Source organism: Rhinolophus ferrumequinum, chromosome 2 (genome assembly GCF_004115265.2).
Source record: "Rhinolophus ferrumequinum isolate MPI-CBG mRhiFer1 chromosome 2, mRhiFer1_v1.p, whole genome shotgun sequence".
Lineage (NCBI taxonomy): Eukaryota > Metazoa > Chordata > Mammalia > Chiroptera > Rhinolophidae > Rhinolophus > Rhinolophus ferrumequinum.
In genome coordinates this window covers 33,196,932-33,209,368 of record NC_046285.1, presented here as the reverse complement: position 1 = coordinate 33,209,368, position 12,437 = coordinate 33,196,932, and positions in this window count along the sequence as shown.

Genomic DNA, 12,437 nt, shown 5'->3' with positions numbered 1-12,437 from the left:
CAAAAGAAACAATTAGTAAAATGAAAAGACAATCTATGAAATGAAAGAAAATATTTGCAAACAATCTATCTACTAAAGGGTTAATACCCAAAACATTTAAGGAACTTATATAACTCAGTAGAAGTAACTGAATGTTTTGTCCTATCAATCTTTGCTTTCTATTTGATCAGTCTCCATGGGTTTTTTTGGGGGGGGTTTTTTTTGATGATTTTAATCACTAAATGCATGATCAGTCAAGCTAATACTGGATTTCTATCGGGAGTTGTCCAAAGACTTGTAGAAAACCACTCTAGTCTTATTTTCAAAGAACAAAGCCAGTTCTAGGTAAAGTATTGGGATCAAAAACTTATCTTTGGAAATTTTCACTTCCACTTCAGCTTACAAAAGAAGAAATACCCTTATTGAGAATGGCTTTTAAAATTGCTGGGAGAAATTACTGGCCCGGTCTTTCTAGGCCAGGGAAAATTCATCCATTGGTTTCTCAGCTACATAACTGTCTTCAATATGTCCAAATGTTGTTTGATATAGTTTTCCCTTTACAAAAAAAATTTTTTTGACAATAACTTAACGTACACTATTGAATGATAGCTATGTTGATTTTACTGATCAATGAACTGAGTTTGGATATAAATAACATACCACAAATAGCGCTAAGAATTGTGCTGCTCTCAGTTTTAGTCACTCTGCACCAATGAATTGAAACTTTTAATCTGATGAAGCTGAGGGCAAGACCTCTGTAATCATGGTGGTCATATCCTCTTCTTTGCCTTATATCTTTAGTGTCATAGGTTAGTGGCTTCATATGTGTTAATGGCTTCAATTACAAAAATTGTGAGACTTTTATTCTACAACTGCTCAAAATCTGCATTTCAGTATAGTTCTATTTGTATAATTCTAACTCTTAGTGTTGCTACTTGTTAAGTAATTTTTCATTACTGGAGGTTTGCTTCCTTCAGTGTGTTGTCACAGAAAGTCTTGCTATAACTGTTCATGGTCTTATGAAGGGAAGCCTATGTCAGTACCGTTCCCTTATTGCTCTTTGAGGTCTGTTTTTTACCTTCTGCATCAAATCTTTGGTCCTTACTTCAGTGATGGGCAACTCTACCCACTGAGATCCTTAAGCTAAAATTTAGAAGTTATTCCACGGTGTTTTCTTCTTCCTCTCCTCCAACCAATTGATTTTTGGGTCTTGTTGATCCCACTTCCTAAATATTTTCTATATTTATCTGTTGTTTTCTGTCTTTTGTCTTAATTCAAGTTATCATCAATGCTTAGTTGGAATTTTATAACATAATTTTGAGTGTCACCAGAATGACCTTTCCAACAAAAAAATCTAAAGTGTTGCTCCCCTACTCTGAATAATTTATGGTTGCCCATTTCCTCTTTGTTTATATTATGTCTTGCTTGCCTTTTTAACTTTTGCTATATTAAATTCATTGATGACTCCAGGGTCACTCATGCCTTTTGCCTTTGCATGGTGTTTTCATTGCCCAAAATGACAGCTCAAATTTATTCACTTGGCAAATTTCTAAACATGATTTAGATCTTAGCTCATTTTACCGGTTTTAATAAGCCTTCTCTAAATCCCCTAAGGAAACTAAGCTATGTGTTTTGTTTTTTTTTCTATGCTACTACTTCTACTTCTATCAAAGCTGTCATTATATTTATTATTATGAGTTTATTTTCTTTGTGACTCCCTAGCAACATCTCAAGTTTACATTGACAATTAGAGAGATTACATAACTTTACCGAGGCCCCCTAGCTTGCTAGTTGTAGAGCAAAAATTGGAATTCAGATGGTCTGACTTCAAAAACCAGAGGTTTAACTCACTATTTATGCCAACTACTATCCTTCATCATGGACATGATTGATTACCAAATGCCATCTAATCTTCTGTGTCAGGGCAGGTAGTCTAAATCTTTTTCTGGCTTCGTCAATAAGAAATGTGATTTTAGATTGAAAAAGACTTTCCACTAGGCTGAAATTATCAATTTATTTTAAAGACATTTACTGAGTTTTCCCTAATAAGTCAACTTTCTGACCAAAACATTTTGGCTTTTCCTGTTTGACCATTGGATGGCCTCTATTTCAGACTACACTAACCACCTCAAAATTCTTTTTTCTCTCAAAGATCTCCCCTCACTCTAAAAAAAAAAAATTATTCTGAGCTTCATTTCCATCAATCTTACTCACACCATGCTGCCAACTAACTGTGAAAAGAATGTAGTGAACCTAAATTGTCAATTGGCTAGAATTTACATTAAAATAAGAAGTTCTTGAAAATAGAAACCTTTAAGGTCCAGAAGTATGGGTCTCTTGGAGAATGAGAGGTTGTGTTTTGAAAAGAACATTCTATCCAGAGGTTGTTTCAAATCACAATGATTAGATAAATTTCTTTATGAATGGAGCTGGTTCTGCTTAGAAATTACCTTTTAACCCTGAAAAACTTATTTCCATAATATAGCAATGAAAACAGCAGACTTTTACTATGTTATTCCTCTCAAAGTTATATGAGGGGCTTCCATTCTTAAGTTTGCTAGTAAGTTTCTTCTACTTCAGAGACACAAGGAAACAAAAAGAAGACACTGATGATCCAAACTACCTAAAAGGAGCTCTTAAATTCCCTTCACCTTTCTACAATTCATTTCACTTGATTGCGTTTCATTGGTTTAAGATTTTATGCTGTGATCTCATCTTTTATTAAACTCATAGAACTAATGAAAAGTTAATTATGTGCTGCCTTCTTGCATATCTTGTAAAGTTAGTTCAACACCACATATAACCTAGTATGAGTTATTTGTAAACCCCAAATTTAACACTATGTTCTAGCAATCTTTTAAATGATAGCAAAGATTCATTTTATTTAACCCATTAAACAGATTTTAGATACTAAAGCAAGGAGAAGAAAATTCCCCCCCACCCCTCCTCAATAGGGACATAACACAACTTCTTCCTTAACTGTGAAGCATAGATAAGAACTTTCCAACAAAAGTTACACATTCTGGAGCTACGAAATGTTTCCTTGTTCATCACAGTTTATGAGAGCACTATTTAAAGTTGGCACTAATAACTTTCTAATTATTTTAGTTCAGTTGAGAAAGTATAAAATATGACAAACTTTTTAAAGGTATAAATTAACAAATCTAAGCATAAGTTTTTGTTGGTAACTCACAAAGAGTTTAGAGGCATTATAATGTTTGATTTTAGTTCAGATGGAGGTGAGAATATGTAGATGAATGAGAGACAATCAGAGAGAGAACGAAAGTACAATTACAAAAGCAAGCCTCTTTCCCCACAGGCTGTTTGAAATTGGTTAAAATTTTTCATGTAATTTTTGCTATACCCATTAGGTTGAAACATCAATTTCTCTCTGGCAGATCAGATGATGGAGCCATATTTCATGATGCATGCATTGATCTGGGTGAGGAGATGTCACAACAGAAGAGAATAATGTTTCCTTTCAAGCAGATGGTAGTACTCAGAAACCAGACTGCTAGTGGAAGTCTAGTATTAATGCCATCAGGAAATTACATACAAATACTTAATTTGCATACAACACCTCGTTTTTTTTCTTAAGTACACACCACAATTTGTTAATCTTTTTATATTTGTGCTTTTACTTTCTCTAGGATGAGATATCCCTATTTTCTTTCTTTCTCCCTTCTTTCTTTCCTTCCTTCCTTCCTTCTTTCCTTCCTTCCTTCCTTCCTTCCTTCCTTCCCTCCTTCTTTCTGTTCTTTGCTTCCTTCTTTCTTTCTTCCTTTTACTGGGGTGACATTGTAGTTGGTAAAATGATATACGCTTCAAGTGTACAGTTCTATAACACATCATATATATGCACATATATGTACACTAAATTGTTGTCTGTGTCTATGAGCTTTTTAGTTACTTTGTTTGTTTATCTTGTTTGTTGCTTTCCTTTTTATATCCCATACATGAGTGAAGTCATATGGTTCTCGACTTTTTCTCTCTGACTGATTTCATTAACATGATAATCGCAAGATCCATTGATATTGTTGCAAATGGCAGTATTTCATCTTTTCTTATGACAGAATAATATCCCTTAATATATATGTATGTATATCTTCTTTATCCAATCAACTATGAAAGGACACTTTGGTTGTTTCCATGTCTTGCCACTGTGAATAATGCTGCAATGAACAATGGTGTACATATATAGTTATGGATAAATGTTTTCAGATTTTTGGTAGATACCTAGAAGAGGGATTGCTGGGTCATATGATAATTCTATCCTTAATTTATTCAGAAAACGCCATATTGTTTTTCATAGTGGCTGTTCCAGTTTACATTCCCACCAGCAGTGCATGAGGGTTCGTTTTTCTATACAGCCTCTCCAACACTTATTATTTGTTTGTTGATGATAGCCATTCAAACAGGTGTGAGGTAGAATCTCATTGTGGTTTTGATTTGCATTTCCCTAATAGCTAGTGAAGCTGAGCATTTTTTCATATATCTGTTGGCTATTTGTATGTCTTCTTGGGAGAAGTGTCTATTCAGGCTCTCTGTCCATTTTTTAATTGGATTGTTTGTTTATTTGATGCTGAGTTGTATGAGTTCTTTATATATTTTGGATATTAGCTCCTTATCAGAAGTGTTGTTGGCAAATATCTTCTCCCTTTCTGTTCGTTGCCTGTTTGTTTTATTGATGATTTCTTTTGCTGCTCAGAAGCTATTTAGTTTAATATAGTCCCATTCATTTATTTTTGCTTTTACTTCCCTTGCCTTTGAGGTTAAATTCATAAAATCCTCTTTGAACCCAAGGTCCATAAAATTAGAACTACCTATGCTTTCTTCTATGCAATTTATTGTTTTGGGTAATATGTTTTAGGTCTTTGGTCCATTTTGAGTTAATTTTGGTATTTGGTGACAGATAGCAGGATAGTTTCATTTTGCATGTGACTTTCCACTTTTCCCAGCACCGTTTGTTGAAGAGGCTTTCGTTCCTCCATTGCATGTTTTTGGTTTTCTTGTCGAAATTGTCTGTCAATATATATGTGGGTTTATTTCCAGGTTCCCAGTTTTGTTCCTTTGGTCTGTTTTTCTGCCAATCCCTTGCTGTTTTGATTATTGTCACTTTGTAGTATAAATTGAAGTCAGGGAGTTGTGTATTGTCACTTTGTAGTATAAATTGAAGTCAGGGAGTTGTGATACCTCCAGCCTTGTTCTTTCTTTTTGGCATCTTCTGTGATTCCAAACAAATCTTATGATTTTTTGTTCTATTTCTTTAAAAACGCCATTGGGATTTTGATGGAGGTTGCAATAAATCTGTCTATTGCTTTGGGTAATATGGCCATTTTAACTATGTTGATGATTCCACTCCATGAACATGAAAGATCTATTTCCCTGTGTTTTCTTCAATTTCTTTTAATGTCTTATTGTTTTCGCTGTACGGATTCTTCACATCCTTTGTTATGTTTACACCTATGTATTTCTTTTTGTTGCAGTTGCAAAAGCAATTGTTTTTGTTTTTTGTTTTTCTTTTTCCGATTTCATTGTTAGTATATAGGAACACAGTGAATTTTTGTACACTGATTTTGTATCTTGCAACTTTGCTGTATTTGTTTATTGTTTCTATTGTTTCTGGTAGGTTTTTGTTTGTTTGTTTGTTTGTTTTGAGTTTTTAGGGTTTTCTATATAAAGAATAATGACATCTGCTAAAAGTGACAATTTAACTTCTTCATTCCCAATTTGTATGCCTTTTATTTTTTTCTGTTGCCTTGTTGCTCTGGCTAGGACTTCCAATAATATGTTAAATAACAGTTGTGACAGGGGCATCCTTGTCTTGTTCCATATTTTAAAGGAAAAGCTTTCAGTTTTTTACCATTAAGTATATTAGATGAGGGTTTGTCATCTGTGGCCTTTATTATGTTGAGGTATTTTTCTCCTATACCCATTTTATTAAATGTTTTCATCATAAATGGATGTTGTAACTTGTCAAATGCTTTTTCTGCCTCTATTGCTAAAATCATATGATTTTTATTCTTTATTTTGTTTCTGTGGTGTATCACATTGATTGATTTGCATATGTTAAACTATCCTTGTGTCCCTGGAATAAACCCCACTTTATTGTGATGTATAATCTTTTTAATGTATTGTTGTATTCAATTTACTAGTATTTTGTTTAGGATTTTTGTGTATACATTCATCAGATGCATTGGTCTGTAATTTTGTTCTTTTGTGTTATCTTTATCCATTTTTGGTAAAAGGGTAATGTTGGCCGCATAAAATGAGTTAGGAAGTAGTACCTCTTCTTTAATTTTTTGGAACAGTTTGAAGACGACACGAATTAAATCATCTTTGAATGTTCGTTAGAATTCACTAGTGAAGCCATCTGGTTCTGGATTTTTGCTTATGGGGAGGTTTTGGATGATTGTTTCAATTCCCTTACTGTTGATCTATATACTTAGATTTTTCACTTCTTCATGATTCAATCTAGGAAAGTTATATATTTCTAAGTACTTGTGCATTTCTTCTAGGTTATTGAATTTGTGACATATAGTGTTTCATAGTCTTGTATAATCCTTTGTATTTCTGTGGTATCCCTTGTGCCTTCTCTTTCATTTCTGATTTTGTTTATTTGTGCATTTTCTCTTTTTTCTTGAGTGATTCTAGCCAGGGCTTTGTTAATTTTATGAATCTTTTCAAAGAACCAGCTATTTGTTGCATTAATTTTCTGTATTGTCTTTTAGTTCTCTATTTCATTTAGTTCTGCTCTGATTTTTATTATTTCCTTCCTTCTTCTGACTGTGGTTTTCATTTGTTCTTCTTTTTCTAGCTCTTTAAGATGTAATGTTAGGTTGTTTACTTGGGATTTTTCTTGTTTCTTGAGGTAGACCTATAATGATATAAATTTCTCTCTTAACACTGCTTTTGCCACATGCTGATAATTTTGATATGACGTATTTTATTCTCATTTGTTTCTATGTATCTTTTGATCTCTTCTTTTATTTCTTCTTTGATCTAGTCATTCTTGAGTAGCATATTGTTTAATCTCCATGTAATTTTGCGTTTTCACACTTTCTTTCTATAAAATTATCTCCAATTTCAAAGCCTTGGGGTCAGATAATATGCTTGATATGATTTCAATCTTCTTAAATTTTGTGGAAGGTAGTTTTGTGTCCTAACATATGATCTATCCTTGATAGTGTTCCATGTGCTCTAGGAAAAGATATACAGTCTGGTGTTCGAGGATGACATGTACTGTAAATGTCAATTATGTCTATTAGGTCTAATGTGTCATTTAAGGCTGATATTTCCTTATTCATTTTCTGTTTGGATGATCTATCCTTACCTATCAATGGCATATTTAGGTCCCCTACTCTAATTGTGTTTTTGTCAGTTTTCCCTTTAGTTCTATTTTGGTGCTCCCTGATTGGGAGTATATATATGGTGATAAGTATTATATCTTCTTCTTGTATTGTCCCCTTTATCATTATGAAATGTTCATCTTTGTCTCTTGTTATGTTTTTTTCTTATCCTGAAGACTGCTTCATTAGATATAAGTATGGAAACACCCACTTTTCTCTGGATGCCATTTGCTTGGAGTGTTGTTTTCCACTTTTTCACTTTGAGTCTATATTTATCCTTGCAGCTGAGATGTGTCTCTTGGAGGCAGCATTTGGTGGGGTTTTGGTTTTTTGATCCAATCTGCTACTCCATGCCTTTTTATTAATTTGTTCCATCCATTTACATTTACGGTGATTATTGATAGATAAGGATTTCCTAATAGCCATTTTATCTTTTGTTTTCTTGTAGCTCAGTGTCTCCATTGTTTTTTTGCATTTGTGTTTTTGTCTGTTATTTTCGTTTGGTTTTATTTCTTGATTTTTCCCTCTGTTTCCTCTTTTTTATGTTATGTGTCTCAGTTCTGGATTGTTTTTTTTCTTTTTTTGAGTGGTTGCCATTAAGTTTATGTAAAAGAAAGTTTCATATATACCGTAGCCCTTTTTCTTCAGTATGTATGTTATCTTCATTCCTCTTTGCAAATTCAGACATTTACTCCCTCCCCTTTTATGTTTTTGTTGTCAGAAATTATTCCTATTTACGCTGTGAGTTGATTTCTGAGTTATAGTAGCAAATTGTCTTCTTCTCTTTTCCTTTTTGTGTTTTTATCTTCTTGACCCTTTATGTTATGTTTAAATATAAAGTGCCCTATTCTATGTCTGGGTTGCCATTTCCTGCTCCCGTCTCTTTGTTAGTCATCTTACTCATAGTTTTGTATCCCTTTGTCTTTTGTCAGGTCAAATAGCCTCCTTCAGTATTTCCCGTAATGCAGGCCTTGTGGTGGAAAATTCCCTCAGCTTCTGTATGTCTGGAAATGTCTTTATTCCTCCTTCATATCTAAAGGATAATTTTGCAGAATATATTATTCTTGGCTGATAATTTCTCTCTTTCAATAGTTTGAATATTTGATTCTGCTCCCTCCTGGCTGTAGAGTTTCTGCTGAAAAGTCTGATGATAATATAATTGGCTTTCCTTTATAGGTTACCATCTACTTTTCCCTGGTTCCCTTGATAATTCTTTCTTTGTCATTAATTTTTGACAGCTTCAGTATAATGTGCCTTGGATAAGGCCTGTTAGGATTGAGGCAATTAGGTGTTCTGTTTGCTTCTTGGATTCGAGGATACAGTTCTTCCTGTAGGTTTGGGAAGTTCTAATCGACTATTTGTTTGAATAAACTCTCAGTGTCCTTCTCCCTCTTTTCTCCTTCTGGTATATCCATTATTCTTATATTGCTCTTTCTAATGGAGTTAGATAGTCCTTGTAGAGTTCTTTCGTTTCTTTTAACTCTAAAGTCCCTCCCTTTTTTCATCTGTGTCATTTCCAGATTTCTATCTGCAATATTACTAATCCTTCCCTCCATCTGTTCAGCTGTGTTTCCTTAGATCACTATTTCATTCTTCATCTCTTTTATTGAGTTCTTCAGCTCCAGAATTTCTATTTGGTTCTTTTTAAAAATTTCAATCTTTTTTGTAAAATACTCATTTTGTTCTTTAATTTTATGTCTGAGTTCATTAAACTGCCTATCTAAGTTTTCTTGCATCTCACTGAGTTTTTTCAGAATTGCAATCTTGAATTCTCTGTCATTTAAGTCACATATTTCCATTCTTTTAAGTGTCTTTTTTGGAGATATTTTTTTTCCATATTTTTTCTGAGCTGCCTTGTTACCTTGGGTATTCATAGTCATTAATGGATTACTTCTCTTCCTGAGCATCTACAGCAGTGAATTCTGCAGCACGTTGATATGAAGTGGTCTTTCATTTGTTTTTCAATGGGTAGCACTGGACCATTTTATATTCTTTGCCCGGTTCCAACTTCTCACATTTTGTTTTGCTAATAAACATTAATGCTCCAGTGAATATTCGTGTGCATAATTTCCGTTGTGCCCTCTGAGAGTTTTACAAGGATCTATACCATATGTAAAATTTCTGGTCTTATTTATGTACACATATCAGATAGTACCCATTACTCTCTAAACAAGGTACAGCAATTTATACTCCAACTAGTGAAACTTGAACTCTCACATTTTTTATCTTTTGTCAATATCTGAAATTATCAGATATTAGTTATCTTGCCAATCTTGTGAGTGCTAAGAAATATTTTCTGATTGTTTTAATTTACATTTCCTTAAGGAAATTTGAGCATCATTTTATATGTTTATTGATCATTAGAATTTCCTTTTCTGTGAATTGTGAATTTGCCCATTTTTCCTATTTGTCTGTATTTTAAAAATTTAAATTGTGTTCTGTATATATTCTGGAATCTAATTCCTCCCATTATATATTGTTAAAGTATTTTCTTCCAATCAGTATGGAGGTATCTCAAAAAACTGAAAGTGGAACTACTTTATGACCCAGCAATTCCACTCTTAAGTATCTATCCAGAGAAATCCAAAATGAAAAAAAATATATGCACCCCTATGTTTATTGCAGCACTATTCATAATAGCCAAGACAGAAACAACCAAAATGCCCATCGGTAGATGACTGGATTAAGAAACTGTGGTACATTTATACAATGGCGTATTACTCAACCATAAAGAAGAATGAAATCTTACTATTTGCAATGATATGGATGGACCTAGAGAACATTATGCCAAGTAAAATAAGTCAGTCAGAAAAAGACAAATACCATACTATCTCACTTACATGTGGAATCTAAAGAACAGAATAAATGAGCAAACTAAACAGAAATAGTCTCAGAGATATAGAGGAAAAACTGATGGTTGCTAGATGGGAGGAAGGTGGGGATGATGGAGAAGGTGAGGGGATTAGAAAGCACAAATTGGTAGCCACGATATTGCCATGGGGATATGAAAGACATTTTGGGAAATATAATCAATAATGTTGTAAAGTTTTTATAGGGTGTCAGATGGGCACATGTGTTATCAGGGAGACCACTTCATGGACAGTGTAGGTACCTGACCGCTGCACTGTACACCTGAAGCTGAAGCTGAATAATACTGAATGTCAACTATAATTATATATATGTGTATGTATACACATACACATATATATAGTCACGAAGTATGGAGTACAGCATAAGGAATAGAGTCAATGGTATTGTAACAGCTATATACTATGTCAGTGGGGTAGTAGATTGGGGAAAGGGGTTATCACTTTGTGAGGGGTGTGAATGTTTAACTATTACATTGTTTTGTATACCTTAAACTAATAAAAAAAATTATCCTCTTCCAGATGTTTCTGAAATTTTCATTTTTAATGGTATCTTCTAATATATATATATATATTTTCTATTGTATATGTATATAATATTAATTATATATAAAATAAAATTTTATAACTTCTATTACTTATTTTATGTTATATGAATAGTCATCTTTGCATTTTCTTTATGATCTGTGACTTTATGTTTGACTTAAAAATCCCTTTTTACACTGAGGCCCTAAATATGTGCTATCTTTTGTTCTAAAATTTTTTAATTTGTCTTTTCATTTTGGGATTTTTTTATAGAAGTGTAATTTATTTTTATGATTTCAATGAAGTAAATATCTGATATTTTTTTCATATATGTGAATACTGAGTTGTCTCATTCTAGTTTCTAAACTAAATGAGCACTAGATTTCATTCAAGTAGCCTGTCTCCTTCTTCCCTCTGCCCTGTCAGTTTCTCTTCCAAATTCACATGAGAAACATGGCACTCAGTTGCACACTTCAAGGTAAGGGTTCTCTAGACTCATAATGACATTTCTAAAATTGAGTTTTCTTAATTTAGCCATGGGCAAAGAGCTATTGGCCCTGAAGAGAGTATATCAGACCTCCAATCTGAGATATAGTTCCTCATAAGTAATAAGTAAAGTCACTTCATCTAAGGATTAGTTTCCTAACCCTTAAAAATGTGGTAGATGAACTGGTTGAGTTTTACTTTCTACTTGTGCTTATGAAAGTTTGGTATTTCAAGTTCAAGTATCTAGAAAGACTAGGGTCTTTGTTCTATAGTATTGTCATCTTGTGAAAACTTTGCAAAACTACATACGTATGATTTCTGAAACCCTGTAAACTTGAGTTCATGTGGTACCTAAAATCTCTTTTCACCATCCCCACCCCCTAGTTCTTTTATGACATTTCACTCTTTAAAATAGTAGTTCTTAGCCATGGCAGGAATAAAATCACCTGGAGAGGTTTTTAAAATTTCTATTACCTAGACAACATCTACATAAATGACACTTAAATTATAGGGTGAGTGGAGGAGGGTATAAAGTTTGGGCTTTTTCTTTTTTTAATTTATCCAGCTAATTCTGATGCAGAGAGATAATGGAAAAGCATTGGTTTATAAGGTTCTAATTTTTTTAATGTTCTCTGTGTTGGCTTTTTGATAAATTAAAAAAAATATATATTGAGCCAATTTCCAGCGTCAATCCTTTTTCCCCTAGAGTGATTCATAGTGTATAAGTCTTCACATTTGGTTCAAAAACTATTTTCTCTTCATTTACACTAAATAGTGAAAATTCTGTTTCCAATCACTTTTGTTTCTCCTTGCTGTTGTCTATCATGTCTCCATTGAAACAAAACAGCAGTTACTCTTGATTTTCTTTAAAAAAACAAAAAACAAAAAATCATGGTTTATGTACTCTTTAGTCACCATGCAAATGTTTGAATGGTTGCATACTACAGGAGAGAAAATAAATAATTTTCCCCTTCACTTATGAGTTCTTAGCTGACATCCTATAATAAAATACAGATTAATTAGTAAAAACAAGCAGAAGTGTATTAACATTTTTACTTCATGTATACATGGGAAATACCCAGGGAAAAATGAGTAACTCCTTGAGATAGCTTAGCATTCAAGAATTAATACCAACTTAATAAGGAAAAGTGAGCAGGGATGGAGGCCTTTTAGGGGAGAGTAAATGATTTTTAGAAAAAAATGAATGGACCCTTAGAAGAATAGATGGAAG